The 15,051-nt window shown below is 44.9% G+C and overlaps 1 protein-coding gene and 1 pseudogene across 3 annotated transcripts in view; both read right to left on the bottom strand.

The window, feature by feature from the left end:
• Positions 1-15,051, bottom strand: part of NFE2L2 (NFE2 like bZIP transcription factor 2) — a 183,534-nt gene that overhangs the window by 54,905 nt on the left and 113,578 nt on the right. The window lies entirely within an intron of this gene.
• On the bottom strand, positions 2,675-3,417 carry LOC115851087 (putative uncharacterized protein FLJ44553; annotated as a pseudogene).

Raw genomic sequence — 15,051 nt, 5'->3', positions numbered from 1 at the left:
ACACTATGACGTGAATAAAGCCAGTAGTTGAAACCTCAGACTGGAGAAGAAAGGAAGTCATCTACTGATAGCACTGTTTATTTATTTATTTATTTTTTGCGGTACTTGGGCCTCTCACTGTTGTGGCCTCTCCCGTTGCGGAACACAGGCTCCGGACGCGCAGGCTCAGCGGCCATGGCTCACGGGCCCAGCCGCTCCGCGGCACGTGGGATCTTCCCGGACCGGGGCACGAACCTGTGTCCCCTGCATCGGAAGGCAGACTCTCAACCACTGCGCCACCAGGGAAGCCCTGTTTATTTATTTTTGAATGCATTTGCTCAGAGCCCTAGCCTGCCATCTGAAATACAGATATGCAGCTACCATTTTGGGGGTAGGTAAGAGTTCAAACTCTGGAATCACAACCTACTAACTGGGCAAATATTAGGTTGAATCATACGAACTTGCTGATATTAGACTTTTCTGACCTGCAAAAACAGGAATTCCACATGGCTCAGGTTAATAACTTATCTCTTTTCCTTGGTTTCCTCATGTGTGAAATGCAGATCGGCACCAACCTGGAGGGGACGCAGAGAGAAGACAGGGAGGTGCTCAGATAGCCCCTGGCTCACACCCCCTGCTCAGTGATGTCCACTCTACCGCTGCCGCCGCCTCGGCCTCTGCCGCTATTGGTGAAGAAGAACGCGGGGTCCATCAGCTGAACCCCGGGGGACCCAGACTGTTTCTGAGACATGTGACACTGACAAACCAAAGCAGATTAGTCATCTTAGCTGAATGTGGACCTTCATTCTAATCCCAGGGTTAGGAAAGAAGAATAAGGTTCATACCTCAGATTTTTCAGGTCATTCTGAGAACTGAAGATTTTGCCTTTCCTCTCAGTCCAGAACAATCAGTTCCAATACCTGGCAAAGGGCTTTTATGATGGGGTTTTGCTGTAACAAAACTGGGCCCCACCTTTAGCCTTACATCTGTGTTTCTAGCTACCACACACACGCATCCATCTTATCAATTTAATTATATAGGCACACAAACACACACATTGGGAAGCACATGCAAAACAAAGGAGAGAGCCTTATCATTATCAGAGTGCAAAAAAGTTACACTGGATTTCTTCTCTCGGTAACTAACAGGAAGCAATAAAGAGAGGAAACAAAACATTTTGCTGTGGTATTATCATCATAATTCAATAACATTTATTAACTTAAGCAAATTCACTTGGCTTTTTATAGCTCCAGGAATCTAGGAAATAGCTTCCTTTACACATAATGAGGAAGTGCATCTTTAGGTCTCTTAATATGTTTCTTCCCTGTAACATTCCTGCGTTTTGTCTGTTCTCTTCGAGTTCATTCCCTTGATGCTAAAGCAATCTGTTCACACAAGAACAGGGAACACTACAATCCTTAGGTCAAAGGATAGCTGGGGGAGACTTTGGATTCCAAAGCCAGCGCTTCCCTACTCTGTAGACCCCATAGTTATGATGTTACACATCTAAAAAAGAAAACCACCTTGGGCCTGGCTTGGTTTAAATTCTCTCTCAAGCAGGCCTCCTTTAAATGTGAGAAAGTTCAACTCTCAACATGTATTAACAAAAGGTGTTTACAACAGAACACCTGGTTGTGCCTTATAATGGCTTTGCTCTGTGAATTAATTCCTTTGTCCTTCCTGGTGACAAAGGTTGAGCTTTGGAACTTCTGGGTATGGCTAGGCAGGGCATTTTTGCTTGGCGTGGCTCTCTTAAATGGGTAGAAAAGGCTTAGTTGGGCACCTGGTATTTTGTGGCCAGTAATTATACAACAATTGTTACTGTGCATTACCGAAACTTCAGTTTTTGACCAGAGGCCAGTTGCACTCTAAAACAAACATCTTTTGAAAGCCTAGTGTGTTTTGAAATGATTCTAAAATCCACTTTGCAAATAGGATTTGGTACAAGTCAGATTTTTTTTTTTACATGATGCTCTGCTTTAAGGCAGCATTTCTTTGCCTGTCAGTTGGTCTGACTTCTGCAGCTCTTACAAGTGATCTTTCCACTTAAGTCGTCTTAATGCTTCCTTTTCCCATCATCACTATGGATGACATGTACAATGACATGTCCTCCTGGGAACAGATTACCTCTACGGTGCATGCTCATAACCGAGGTAGGGGAAGTGATAAACATTTAAACACACAGAGAAACAAATCCCCTTTTCCACATTTAGAAGACTAGGGAATCATCTATAGACAGGCTTTCCCAGCTGTGGGTTTTCCTCTGAGAAGACCAGGTCCTCAGTTCTTAAGTGACAACTTGATCACCCAGATTGTCAGATCAATCCTTTGCGGGTGGAGCCATAGGGGACAAGGTGGAGGAGGGGGAAGTGTACATTTAAAGACCAATCAGGCAGAAAGGGGTCTAACCTGCTAGTTCCCAAATATAATAACTTCCATCAATGCCTCTTCCCCTCACTGTTAGTTGCAGGAAAATGACACAGAGACTTCACTCCACCAGGACCTGCTGAAGTTACATGTGATACACATGTGATTGAGAAATGGTTTGTTTCTTGGTATTCCCTGTCCCCACCTCCATGCCTTGGACAGCAGGCCCTTGTTTCATTGCCTCAAGGTAGGGGAATGATGTGACAGGATAAAAAGCAAAACAAGGACGAGAAACTTCTCTGAGTTGCGTTTTGTGTTATAAATGCCCTCAGAGGACTGGAGAGGATTTGGTGTATAGCCAAAGTTATTCGGAGGAAAAAGGTTTGGGGAGAGTGGGTTTTCCCTGGAAGATGAGGAAACACTTCCTCTCACTGGGGTGGGAGGAGAGATGGATGAAAAATGAGAGAGCAAAGGCCTGAGTGCGTCCTTCCCTCCTCCCCTCCCCTCCTTCCTCGGAAAGGCACAAGCCTGGAGAGAAGAATGGCTGTGGGGTGTGGGCCTACGAAGCTTCCCGGACCCTGGAGTGGCCCCAAAGTAGCAGGGAGCTGCTGGACACACATGGGCCGTGTGGGCAGGAAGGAGGCACACATGCATCACTATCAGTGGGGAGACTAGAAGGAACTGTAGTCATCTGGGTTGGTGCCTTCTCAAAGAGCTGACTTAAGGAGCACATGGATCCCCCAGTACCTTGGCACTAACCCCTGCACCCCCGCCATGTCCCACCCCAAACCCAGACACGCCCTCGAAGGCAGAGAGATATAAAATGACGGGACTCATTGCTGACACCTTCCAAGAGAGAGCAGGGGCTTAAAAGATAAATTAGGTTGATTTATAGTAGAATAAAAATATATTTCTTGCACACTTGGATCTGTGCCTAATCTAGTCTGAGCTTCTGGGGTAGACAGGGTGGTGTAGTGGAGAGACTGCCAACCTAAGAGAGAGCTCTGTCACAGTACTGTGTGACTTTGGACAAGTCATGTGACTACTCTGGGTCTCGAGGTCCTCAATCATTTCCCCTATTAAATCCGTCCTGACAACTTACAGCGCTGTTGTGAGGAATGGGATGTTGCACGTGGATGTCACAGAATACAGTGCAAAGCAAGGAGGCAGCCTAAATGGTATCAAATGCAAAGCATAATTAGAAGAAAAATACTACATAATAACTCACCTTGGAGAAACTTGCAGGAAAGATTGGCGAGACACCCATCAATTTCGTTTTCTCTTCCTGGCACACAAAAGACATTTCCTGGCTTCCTTGCAGTTAGGATGGGACCCTGTGATTGGGTTCTGCCAGTGGGATGTGGCAGAAGTAGTGGACGTAGCCACAGACTTTAACGTACTCCTTTCTCCCTTGGTGGCAACTGTTGAGGCCAAATGTTGAAGCATTTTTTGTTTGTTCGTTTTGTTTGTTTTTTAGGCCGCACCATGCAGCATGCGGGATCTTAGTTCTCCAACAAGGGATCAAACCCATGCTCCCTGCATTGGGAGCACGGAGTCTCAACCACGGGACCACCAGGGAATTCCCAAGCTGATGGCATTTTAAGATGAAAGGAGCCTGAATCCCAAAGTCACCACTTGAAGGAGTCACCCAGGAGAGCCCCCTACCTACACTGAATTGTGGTGTAAGATGTAAACTTTTATCATGTTAAGTCAATAATATTTGGGGGTTATGTGTTAATGCAGCCTATCTAGCCTCTCCTGACTGGCATAGTACTAGAATAATAGGATAATAATATAATGATTATTATATATATACACATATCACGTATAACATATATTATGAGATGTCTCAAGGCATGAAGAAGTGGCAAGTCTATATCTTTCCTTCCATATTATAAAGAACATAAAATTCAGGGCTTCCCTGGTGGCGCAGTGGTTGAGAGTCCACCTGCCGATGCAGGGGACACAGGTTCGTGCCCCGGTCCAGGAAGATCCCACATGCCGCGGAGCGGCTGGGCCTGTGAGCCATGGCCGCTGAGCCTGCACGTCCGGAGCCTGTGCTCCGCAACGGGAGAGGCCACAACAGTGAGAGGCCCGCGTACCGCAAAAAAAAAAAAAAAAAAAAGAACATAAAATTCAATCTGTGCTGTTCTTGGGCAAAGATGTCATAGGCACAAGTTACAATGACATCCCTGTCTATGGCTTGCTCAGAGGGAGCACATTCACCAATAGACCTGGGGGAAATCTCTCACCTGGAGTTGACAGACCCCAGGCCCTCTGCACCACCTCACCACAGCTGCTGAGATTTTACCTGCATGACTGCTGCCCGGTCTTAGCTGGGAGACAGCACCCCCTCCCTCCTCGGCTCATATTCTCCATGGACACTCAGCATTCGAACAGGGAGGACCCAGAAGATGCTCTTGGATCCAGGCAATGAGGAAACCCATTCTGTAGGGAGCACAGCTGTTACAAAACATCTCAAAGCAGTAGGTTTTGTTTGTTTGCTTATTGTCATCTCCATTCCCCAAACAGTTCCAACATACACACATTTGCTGCTTAACTCCTGCTCAAGTCACCAAAGCAGGTGGTACTATTGACTGTACTCAGAGACCAAAATTTCCCTGCAGCCCGGGAGGCTGTCCAACTGCAGACAGCAGGACAGTCACGCTTTCTCCAGAAACCACACTCTCTTTGTCCAGGACTGGCAAGAGAGCCCAGTTATCCTGGAAGGTCCTGGGCTTCAAATTTCCTCTGCCTCAGGTCCGGTCACCACACCCTCTCTGGATAAGGTTTTATTCTAATACCTTTGACCAGTGGGAATGATCTTTAGGGAGGGTTGGTTCCTTCATTCCTTAACAAAGACTACCCTCCTTTGGACCAGTTAGCTGTCTTTGATCCATAGCAGAGAATCCTGCCCAGTGGGCATGCATACTTGGGCCATTGGTCACACAGGGTGAATGAGGAACCATGAATACAATGGGAAATTTGTCAGCATAATAGAATGAAATCTCAATGCTGCTATCCTGCTGAAGCCAGGTAAGTGCAACTGTACCATCATCTTTGAATAAATGGTACTGACCTTCAGAAAAAGAAAGCATTAATATACTTTCTCTAGGTATTATTATTATTGTTATTATTACTGATGTGCTGAGAATTGGTAACCTGAAGGGTAAAAATACTTTAGCTGTTTTTCATTGTTGCTTTCTAAAATAAACGCTTTAAAAAAAACTAATATGCGCTTGTTGTGGTAAATATTCTAAATACAGAAAGGTACACAAAATGTTTTAATAATGTCTATCAGCTTGTCTTGTGATACAGAGAGCTATGTACATGTCTATCTCCCTTCTACATTATATAGTTCTTGAGGGAAGAAATCATAGATAGCATTTCTTCATCTTTGTGTAGCCCAGGACACCAGTTTGTGGAATGAGTGTCATTCAATGAATTTGGGAAAGTTGGTGTTCTCACCTGCCTTTGTGGACCAGAGTCTCAACAGTTGAAAACAAAATTTAAAAAGATACCTGTAATAAAGACTACCTACACCCAGGTGGAGTGTTGCATGACCGTGGTCTCTGAAGTCAGACAGACATGGCCTGGAACCCATCTCCAATCTTAGCAGTGTATCCCCCGGCAAGTTATTTCAATGCTCTGAGTCTTGTCTGATGAATTGCCCTCATTCCTGGACCCAAGCTTATGGAATGATCACTACTTGAAACATTAATCCCTGGAGGTGGCCCAATTTTAGCGCTTTAAATCCCACACCTTGGAAAATTCCTTAATCTCAGGCAACCAGGAAGGTTGGTCACCCTACGGAGAGGTAGGACAAATCACACACTGGCTCTTAAAGCTTTTGTGTAGAAGCAAAACACAACACTTCTGCTTATTTCAGTGACCCAAGCAAGTCACACGGCCACAGAGAACTCCAAGGGGGTGGGGAAGTGCCATCCTACTATATTCCCGGGAGGAAACCTGGAAATATTTGATTGCCACCTGCTTCACCCTTCCCACTCCCATCGGGGTTTATAGTCCCCTTAGGGTGACATTCAGCTCTAGCACCTGATTTTAGCACACTTATTGTCAATGGATTTTTATTCCCCACACTCCACTCCAAGAACGGCATTGGTAGTAAGTTGGGCCGTGGATGCCAAAGACAGAATCAGCTTCTCCTTCAGTGACATCCATTCATTCATTTATTGATTAGTGGATTCACTGACTAGACAAAACGCTGATTGAACCCCTCTTTTGCTGGAGATGTGATATGATGTGATCTTCAGTACAAAATATTTAAGTACAAGAAATGGTGAGCTGGTAAAATTAGGTTTTTACTGTGCCATTTACAGATCTCATTTCCCCCATTAAATTATTTTGTGGATAATTTGATATTTTCTCTCCTGCCTCTTCTCAGTGTTCACTAAAGACTGAATTTGTAGGCTTCAAGTAAGTAACACTCGGGCTTCCCTGGTGGCGCAGTGGTTGAGAGTCCGCCTGCCGATGCAGGGGACACAGGTTCATGCCCTGGTCCGGGAAGATCCCACATGCTGCAGAGCAGCTAGGCCCGTGAGCCATGGCCGCTGAGCCTGTGCTCCGAAACGGGAGAGGTCACAACAGTGAGAGGCCCGCGTACCGCAAAAAAAAAAAAAAAGTAAGTAACACTACTAAAGGGCTCAAAGTAATAAGTTCATACCTGCTCAGCCAAAGAGCATTGCCCACCCATGGCTCTGCCTCCTGCGTTAGGTGCAGGGTTTGGGGAAGGGGGCAGGACTTAAAATTGGGAAGTTGTGATTCTCCTACATATTTATTAGTATCCGCAGCTTGATTTTATGCTCTAACTGTGCCATTAGCCATTTCCAGATGCAGGGGACTGCTTCCAAAGGTCTAGGTCACAGTGGTTTCAATCACCTGGGGAGCACTGAAAAACTCATGCCCAGGCTACATCCCAAACCAATTAGATCAGAATCTCTGGGGTGAGGTAAGACTCAGGCATTGGTATTTTTAATGTTTCCCAGGTGAGTCCATTGGCCTAGTACTGTGGTTCTAAATATGAAACATATATCAGAATCAGCTGGAGGGCTTGTTAAACCATATCCACTGGGTCACGCCCACAGAATTTGTGATTCAGTAGGCCTGGGGTGTAGCCTGAGAATTTGCATTTCTAACAAGTTCCCAGATGATAATTATGCTGCCATTTGGAGACCACATTTTGAGAACCACTGTTCTAAGAGACCTTCAGCATCCTTAACAACTGAATGGAATGGGCATGGGCTAGTGGCAGGGAGGCCTATTCTAGATGTTTATTACCTCTGGAGAATCCGCTCAGGTTGCACTCCCAACTCAGGTCTGCTTGCGAGCAATCTCTATAAGAAAGAGGTGAAATAAAATGGCCTTGTAGATAGTTGTGAGGTTTAAGTGAGATAAGGCATACCAAGCCCTTAGTGCAAAAGTGGCCACAAAGTAAGCACTCAAACGATGCTAGCATGCAATGCTAAACCATTTTTCCCCAGAAACCCAGGAGTGAACAGGAACATCGGAGAAGGGGCTGAAACCTCCATACCTCCCACGAGTCTTTCTTCTTTTCTTGCCCGTTCTCTTTTAAAATAATTTTTGAAAAGGAAATAAACATTTATGATTTAAAATACATAGTCGTACAAAAGGATGAGAAGTAATTTTGCCTCCCCCAGAAGATCTCTAATCCTCCAATTCTGCCCACAGAGATAAGCACTAGTTCCAGTTTCTTACATATGCCTCCGGACGCCAGGCTCAGCGGCCGTGGCTCACGGACCCAGCCGCTCCGCGGCATGTGGGATCTTCCCAGACCGGGGCACGAACCAGTGTTCCCCGCATCAGCAGGCGGACTCTCAACCACTGCGCCACCAGGGAAGCCCTAGGGGCATTTTTTTTTTTAGCTAAAACTACAAGTAAGTATGTGTGTGTGTCCACCTCTTTTTTAAAAGTATTAATGTTAGAGGGCCTCCCTGGTGGCACAATGGTTAAGAATCTGCCTGCCAATACAGGGTACACAGGTTCGAGCCCTGGGCTGGAAAGATCCCACATGCCGCGGAGCAACTAAGTCCGTGCGCCACAACTACTGCACCTGCGCTCTAGAGCCAGTGAGCCACAACTACTGAAGCCCACATGCCACAACTACTGAAGCCCATGCGCCTAGAGCCCATGCTTCGCAACAAGAGAAGCCACTGCAATGAGAAGCCCGTGCACTGCAACGAAGAGTAGCCCCCACTCGCCACAACTAGAGAAAGCCCACGTGCCGCAACGAAGACCCAACGCAGACAAAAATAAATAAATAAAATTATTTTAAAAAGTATTAATGATAGCGTGTTATATACATTCCTTTTGCAATTCTTTTTTTTTTGTGTGTGTGGTACGCGGGCCTCTCACTGTTGTGGCCTCTCCCGTTGCGGAGCACAGGCTCCGGACGCGCAGGCTCAGCGGCCATGGCTCACGGACCCAGCCGCTCCGCGGCATGTGGGATCTTCCCGGGCCGGGGCACGAACCCGTGTCCCCTGCATCGGCAGGCGGACTCTCAACCACTGCGCCACCAGGGAAACCCTGCAATTTTTAAAAATATTTATTTGGCTGCATTGGGTCTTCGTTGCACCATGTGGGATCTTGGTTGCAGCACGGTGGCTCTCTAGTTGTGGCGCAGGGCTCTAGAGTGCACGGGCTTAGTTGCCCCACAGCATGTGGGATCTTAGTTCCGACCAGGGATTGAACCCACATCCCCTGCACTGGAAGGCAGATTCTTAACCACTGGGCCACCAGGGAAGTCTCTGCAATCTTTTTTTAATGTACATACTTGTGCAAGCTTTTTTTTTTCACTTAGGACTACATCTTGGGGATAGTTTCATATTAATGCATATAAATCTACATTATTCTTTTTCATGAGTCTGCATCATCGCACTGCAACTATGTAGCGTAAATTACTTAAACAGTCTTCTATAAATGGATGTTTAGCTGTTTTCCTGTTTGTTTGTTTTTGCCATTATAAGCATTCAAACAGCCAGTCAAACAGACCTATCAGGTAAATTCATTAAGGTGAAATTGTCGCATCAAGATTACGTCCAATTTCCTTTTGGATCCAAACTGCCAAACTCCCTGGGAACTTCCAAGGGGTGGTATAGTAGCAAAGGTTCTGCTGCCAGGCTGCAAGCGTTCAGCCACTGGTTCAGCCACTTACTAGTTGTATAACCTGGGGCAAATGACTCTGCATCCCTGTGCCTCAGTTTCCTCATTCACAAAGTGATGAGAGTAACAGTTCTTTCCTCACAGGGCTGTTATGAGGACTAAATGAGAGAAGAGCTGTGAAACAGTACAACAACTGACAAAGCAAGTCCTTGGTAACTCCGACTCCAAACAGAAAAGGTCAGAACAAGATGAGTAGAATCCATGAGACAACGGTGGGTAACCCAGATTATCCCATCTTGGGTGGGCCTCTGCTTCCATGAGGCACCAATAGTTCCCAATGACCCCATATCTGGGGTTCAAGTAGGCTACACTGATAGGGCTTGTGTTAGAGGGCGTGACATGCCTAAGGGGTCAGGCAATTTCACAAGGACCATTGTGACTTCCCTGAGGATCAGGCCCCTGCCTTTGCTTTGGGTCCTGTCACAGCAACTAATACAACTAAGTGCGGGGTTCCAGCACTACAGCTTCCAAGGGAGTGATGTGCCAAGAGTGAGATTTAATGCTGACGACAGGTGTAGGAGGCTTACTTGGGGAAACCAATACTGCAAGAAGTGAAGCGACTTGCCCAAGATTACACAAAAGGAATGATGAAGGTGGAATTAGCAATTAGCATAGTAGAAAGCATTGTCTTTCAATGGTGCAAAACAGTCTCCAGCTCTCTCTCTCTCTCTCATTTAAGGCATGGTGTTGGCCATGTAAAGAAATGATGGTGGTGATAACGATGATGCCTATGACAACAGCAGTTAACTAACGTGGATTGAACACTATGGGCCAGGTGCTGTGCTAAGCATTTTATATGGATTATTTTACTTAATTCACTCAACCCTCCGGTTGAGTGTTCACTAGGTGCCAGGTGCTCTTCTAAGCACTTTATACGTTCAGATTCATTTCATTGTCACAACAATCTCATGAGGTAGGTACTAATACTATCTCATTATACAGATGATGAGCTGTAGAAAGATTAGCTAACTTCCAAAAAGCTAGTGAACAGTGGATTTGCAGTTCTGACCCAGATATTCTGGCTGTTTTTTGTTTGTTTTTTAAAACTTCTGACGCAGGAGGTTGTATTAGTCACACTCCTTAGTCTGTAGTACCCTCTCCTTATCAGTCTCTGCAATGCCCCCCTCTTGTTTTATCAATCAGTCATCTCACTTTATTTGGGTCCCCCCCACCCTCCTCCTTTGGCCTACAAGCAACCATTCTACTGTACTTAATGTGTACCTTGCTGTTTGTGTGAGTTGCAAAATCTGTGTTGTAACACAGGTCGTGTTATGTTGTGTGCAGTTTCTTATTCACTGTTCCAAGGGCAGCAAAAGCCTGTGTCATCATTATGTAAGACCACTGCTGCTAAAGGCTGCCCCCAAATGCTTGAACTATACTAGATAAGTTATACTACCATACTAGAAAAGTTAACTCACACACTGCCCTCTCTGCTGATGAGCATGAGCCAGAAAGTGAGTCTGAGAGCATGGAAATCATGTCGTCTTGGTTCCATGTTCAACTAACACATTAGGGTTACTACAGTTACAATACATCTGGAAAGGTCAGCAGGATGAAAGGATAAACTAGAGATCAGTGAACGTCCAAAGGTTGGTTGGGAGTCTGGCCCCTCTTACTTCCAACAGCTCCCCTAACCCCAGGTCACCCCAAATAACAACAAACCATATAAATATGATGGGCTTGCCATAAAACATGGCTTAGGGCAAATCCCCTAGCCTCCCACTTGCAAACAGATTATCACCCCAAGTCTCTGCAGAGGGCTGGGTCCATCTATGCTGGAGCTTTAGGAAAGCACCCAACTCACATATCCAAGTCAATTCCTGATGGAAAAAAATATTCTAAACCTAGAGGTGTAATTAAATGTGTATAAACCAATACAGTCACCTCAAACTCAGACTCATTTGCGGCGAAAAGCACTTCCACTGTTCTCTAGTGTTCAAAAATTCCACCTGCATCTCTACCACACTGACCAGCCCCCATTTCTCTCCTCCTCCCCCTACCTACACTACTTTCTTTCTTGCTATCAGGACTTTTATTGGTTGAATTGTATCCTCCCCAAAAGGAATGTGGAAGTCCTAACCCTTAGTACCTCAGAATGTGTCCTTATCCATAAATAGGGTCATTGCAGATGTAATCAGTTAAGATAAGGTCATCAATCCAACATGACTGGTGTCCTTATAAGAAGAAGGCCATGTGAAGGCACAGAGATACATGGAGAATGCTATGTGACAATGGAGACAGAGACTGGAGAGATGTATCTACAAGCCAGGGAACACCTAGGAATGCCAGTCATCACCAGAAGCTTGGAAAGAGGCATGAAACAGATTCTTCTACACAGTCCTCAGAAGGAACCAACCTTGCAAACACCCTGATTTTGGACTTCTAACCTCCAGAACTGGAGAAGTATAAATTTCTTTTGTTTTAAACCACCCAGTTTGTGGTACTTTGTTATGGAACCCCTATAAAACCAAGACTGGACAGCCCTTTCTAAGCCTGAGATCCATAGGGAGACATTCTAGCAAGGCTTTGACCAGCACCCCTGGTTCCATCACCCCTGCCCTCCCTAGGCAGCCAATACTGCTGATCCCTACTCTGGATAGGACACACTATCTAATTTCTCTGCTCCTGTCCACAGGCTATCAGGTGATAGTGAAATCTGATGAATTGGTTATGATGCAGAGTCATTGTCACCCTTTCCCCAATATGAGTGTACCCCAAGGACTCACCCTTGGTCATCTTTTGCCACTCTTTCTACTCTCCCTTGGTAATTTAATCCAGTCTTCTGTTTCTCCAACTACTGGTATAACTTTGCAGGTCATCTGAAAATCTTTCCAGTCCTGAGCTTTTCTCCCAAGGCCTACATTTCTAGCTGCCTCCTGGACATCACTGCCCGATTGTCTCACTACATTAAATTCCCTGCGTCAACAAATGAACACACTGAGATTCTCCCCCCAAACTTGCTAGGCCCTTACTTTTATCTGCCTACTCACCCAAGCCAGAGAGCCCCTCCTTGCCTTCCATATGCAACACCCATCAAATTCAGTAAACTCTAACTACCCCAATATCTCATATCTGTTCTTTCTCAGTTCTCACCACCACCTTTACCTTGTTACTCTCACCATACAAGTGGACTAATACATTAGCACTCAGGAAACGGCAGCTGTTACAATCACATTCATCTCTCTTCTAATACATGTCACACCTGGTTGCTGAGTTCAGAAAGCATGGTCGTGAGCACACCACTTTCCTGCTCAAAAACCTTCAATGGCTCCCTATTGCCCAAATTATAAAGGCTGAACTCCATTGCCTGATACAGTTATACCTTGTTTTATTGCTCTTTGCTTTATCACGCTTTGCAGATATTGCCTTTTTTTTTTTTTTTACAAATTGAAGGTTTGTGGCAATCCTGCATCAAGGAAGTCTATCAGAGCCATTTTTCCAACAGCATTATTTTTTAATTAAGGTATGTACATTGTTGTTTTTTCCCTTTTTTAGAAATAATGCTATTGCACACTTAACAGACTACAGCATAGCATATACATAACTTTTATATGCACTGGGAAACCAAATATACATGTGATTTGCTTTATTTCGATATTCGCTTTACTGTGGTGTTCTGAAACCAAGTATGCAATATCTTCAAGTATGCCTGTGTATGCCCTGTACATAAGTCCAACCTATTGTTACAGCTAAATTTTCACCATCATTTTCTCTTCACATGTCCTTCATACCAGCTAAACTGAACTACTATTTCTGTTACAAACAAACACTCCACACCTTCTGACCTCCTTTCCCATCACCTTTGTTCATAGTTCATCTTCCTGGGGCACTCTCCATTCCCCCATCTCTGCATTTCCAAATCCTACTTATTCTTCAAAGCTCAGTTACAATACCACCTTCATAAAGCCATTATTAAAAAACAAAATTCAACTGAGTAAATTCCAAAGATCTTATTGTCTTTATTCAATGATTCATGAGTTGGGCAGTGTCCCATCTAGCAGATAGAAAGGAGCTCCAAGGAGCTGTACAAAATGGAAGACTTTTATAGGCAGAAGTGGGCAGGACAAGGAAAGAGCAAACTACCTCACATTTCTTTGGTGGATGGAAGGGGTCTATCAGGTGGATTACCTCACTAGTGCTGACCAGGAAATTCCAGACTGACTGGTTAAGATCACATTCCTGGGGGAGGTTGTAACTGCAATTAGGTTAGGTACTAAGTCTTGGTTTTTTGACATGGGCTTAGCACAGGTGACTCCATTTGGGGCCTGTTGTCTCTTTTTTAACAATTCCCATCCTTTGGGCAGCTTAACTGAGAGGTATGACAAGAAAAATTTAAGGTGTTAGTGCTATTCTCAGCTACTGCTCTGTAGTTCTCACAGCTTTTAGTGATCCTCTGTGTGGTATTCACAGGTCATGACTTCAGGCTCACAATTTTTTAGTTGGTCATTGTCTTCATTCATTTTCTGGCATTCCAGTCTTAGGGAGGTCATTTGCTTAGTGGTTAATGGCTGCAAACATGCATTTAAGGCTTTTGAGAGAATACAACATGCCAGGGAGACTACCATGACTATCATTAGTAGGATAATTCCCAATGTCTGGAGTGTACCTCAGAGCCACGGTCCCCAAGACTCGAACCAATGAAAATCAAATAAGTCAAAGAAAGAACTAGACGAAGGAGTCACCCTTTTAAGCCAGTGGCTTGATTAGTGATCGTATGTAACTGAGTTTCAAGTTCTGCAGAAGTGTTAATTCAGGTGCAGCAGGTGGTATTAGCTACAGAACAGGTATCTCCTTGTGCAGCTAAAAGATAATCAAGGGCTATCTTATTATCAAGAACCAACTTTGGCCAGAAAGTCCAAGGACTGTTGTTGGGCAGCTATTTTCTTAGCAGTAGATTCCACAATACTTTCAAGAGTTAAGGAGACGTTCCTGATCATAGCCTCATTCCCATTTACTCCTAACCAGGGAAGTGGGGACCTGCCAAAGGAAGAGAATTCTGAATCATGAAAAATGCCTGGTAGGTCCTTTCTAACCCGATGATGCAAAATTCAGGGGTGTTGGCCAGTGAGGTTTCTCAGTTTGATTGTGGACTATTTAGGGACATGGTTAGATAACTTAAGAGGTGTGTTCCCAGTTATACACTAGCCATTTAGGCATCCATAGGCCAAAGGGGAATGATAACCACCACATACAAAGATAAATCTTGTTGGGGCACAAACCGCTTCCACTGAAGTGGCACTGTTAATGGCTTCATTTGCAGAAATTGTTGAATTTGCCCATTCAAGCCAGGGGTCAGTTAGGCTTTCAGTGCATTCAGGAAGTAAATCTCCTAGCCTGAAATAAAAAGTTTTTCCAGACTCTAGATACCCTCCTTAGCAATGGCTGGGGAGATGTGGACAATAGTGTTATCTTTCTAGGTCAATGCCAGAGTAAAGAGAAGAAGGAGAAGAAAGGGTTTCACGAAGTCTTGATCCAGCGCCTTGAGAGGAAGCAGTCTACCTCTAA

Source organism: Globicephala melas, chromosome 7, assembly GCF_963455315.2.
Source record: "Globicephala melas chromosome 7, mGloMel1.2, whole genome shotgun sequence".
NCBI classification, from domain to species: Eukaryota; Metazoa; Chordata; class Mammalia; order Artiodactyla; family Delphinidae; genus Globicephala; species Globicephala melas.
The sequence above is the reverse complement of the archived record's forward strand: the minus strand, read 5'-3'. Positions and strand labels throughout refer to the sequence as shown.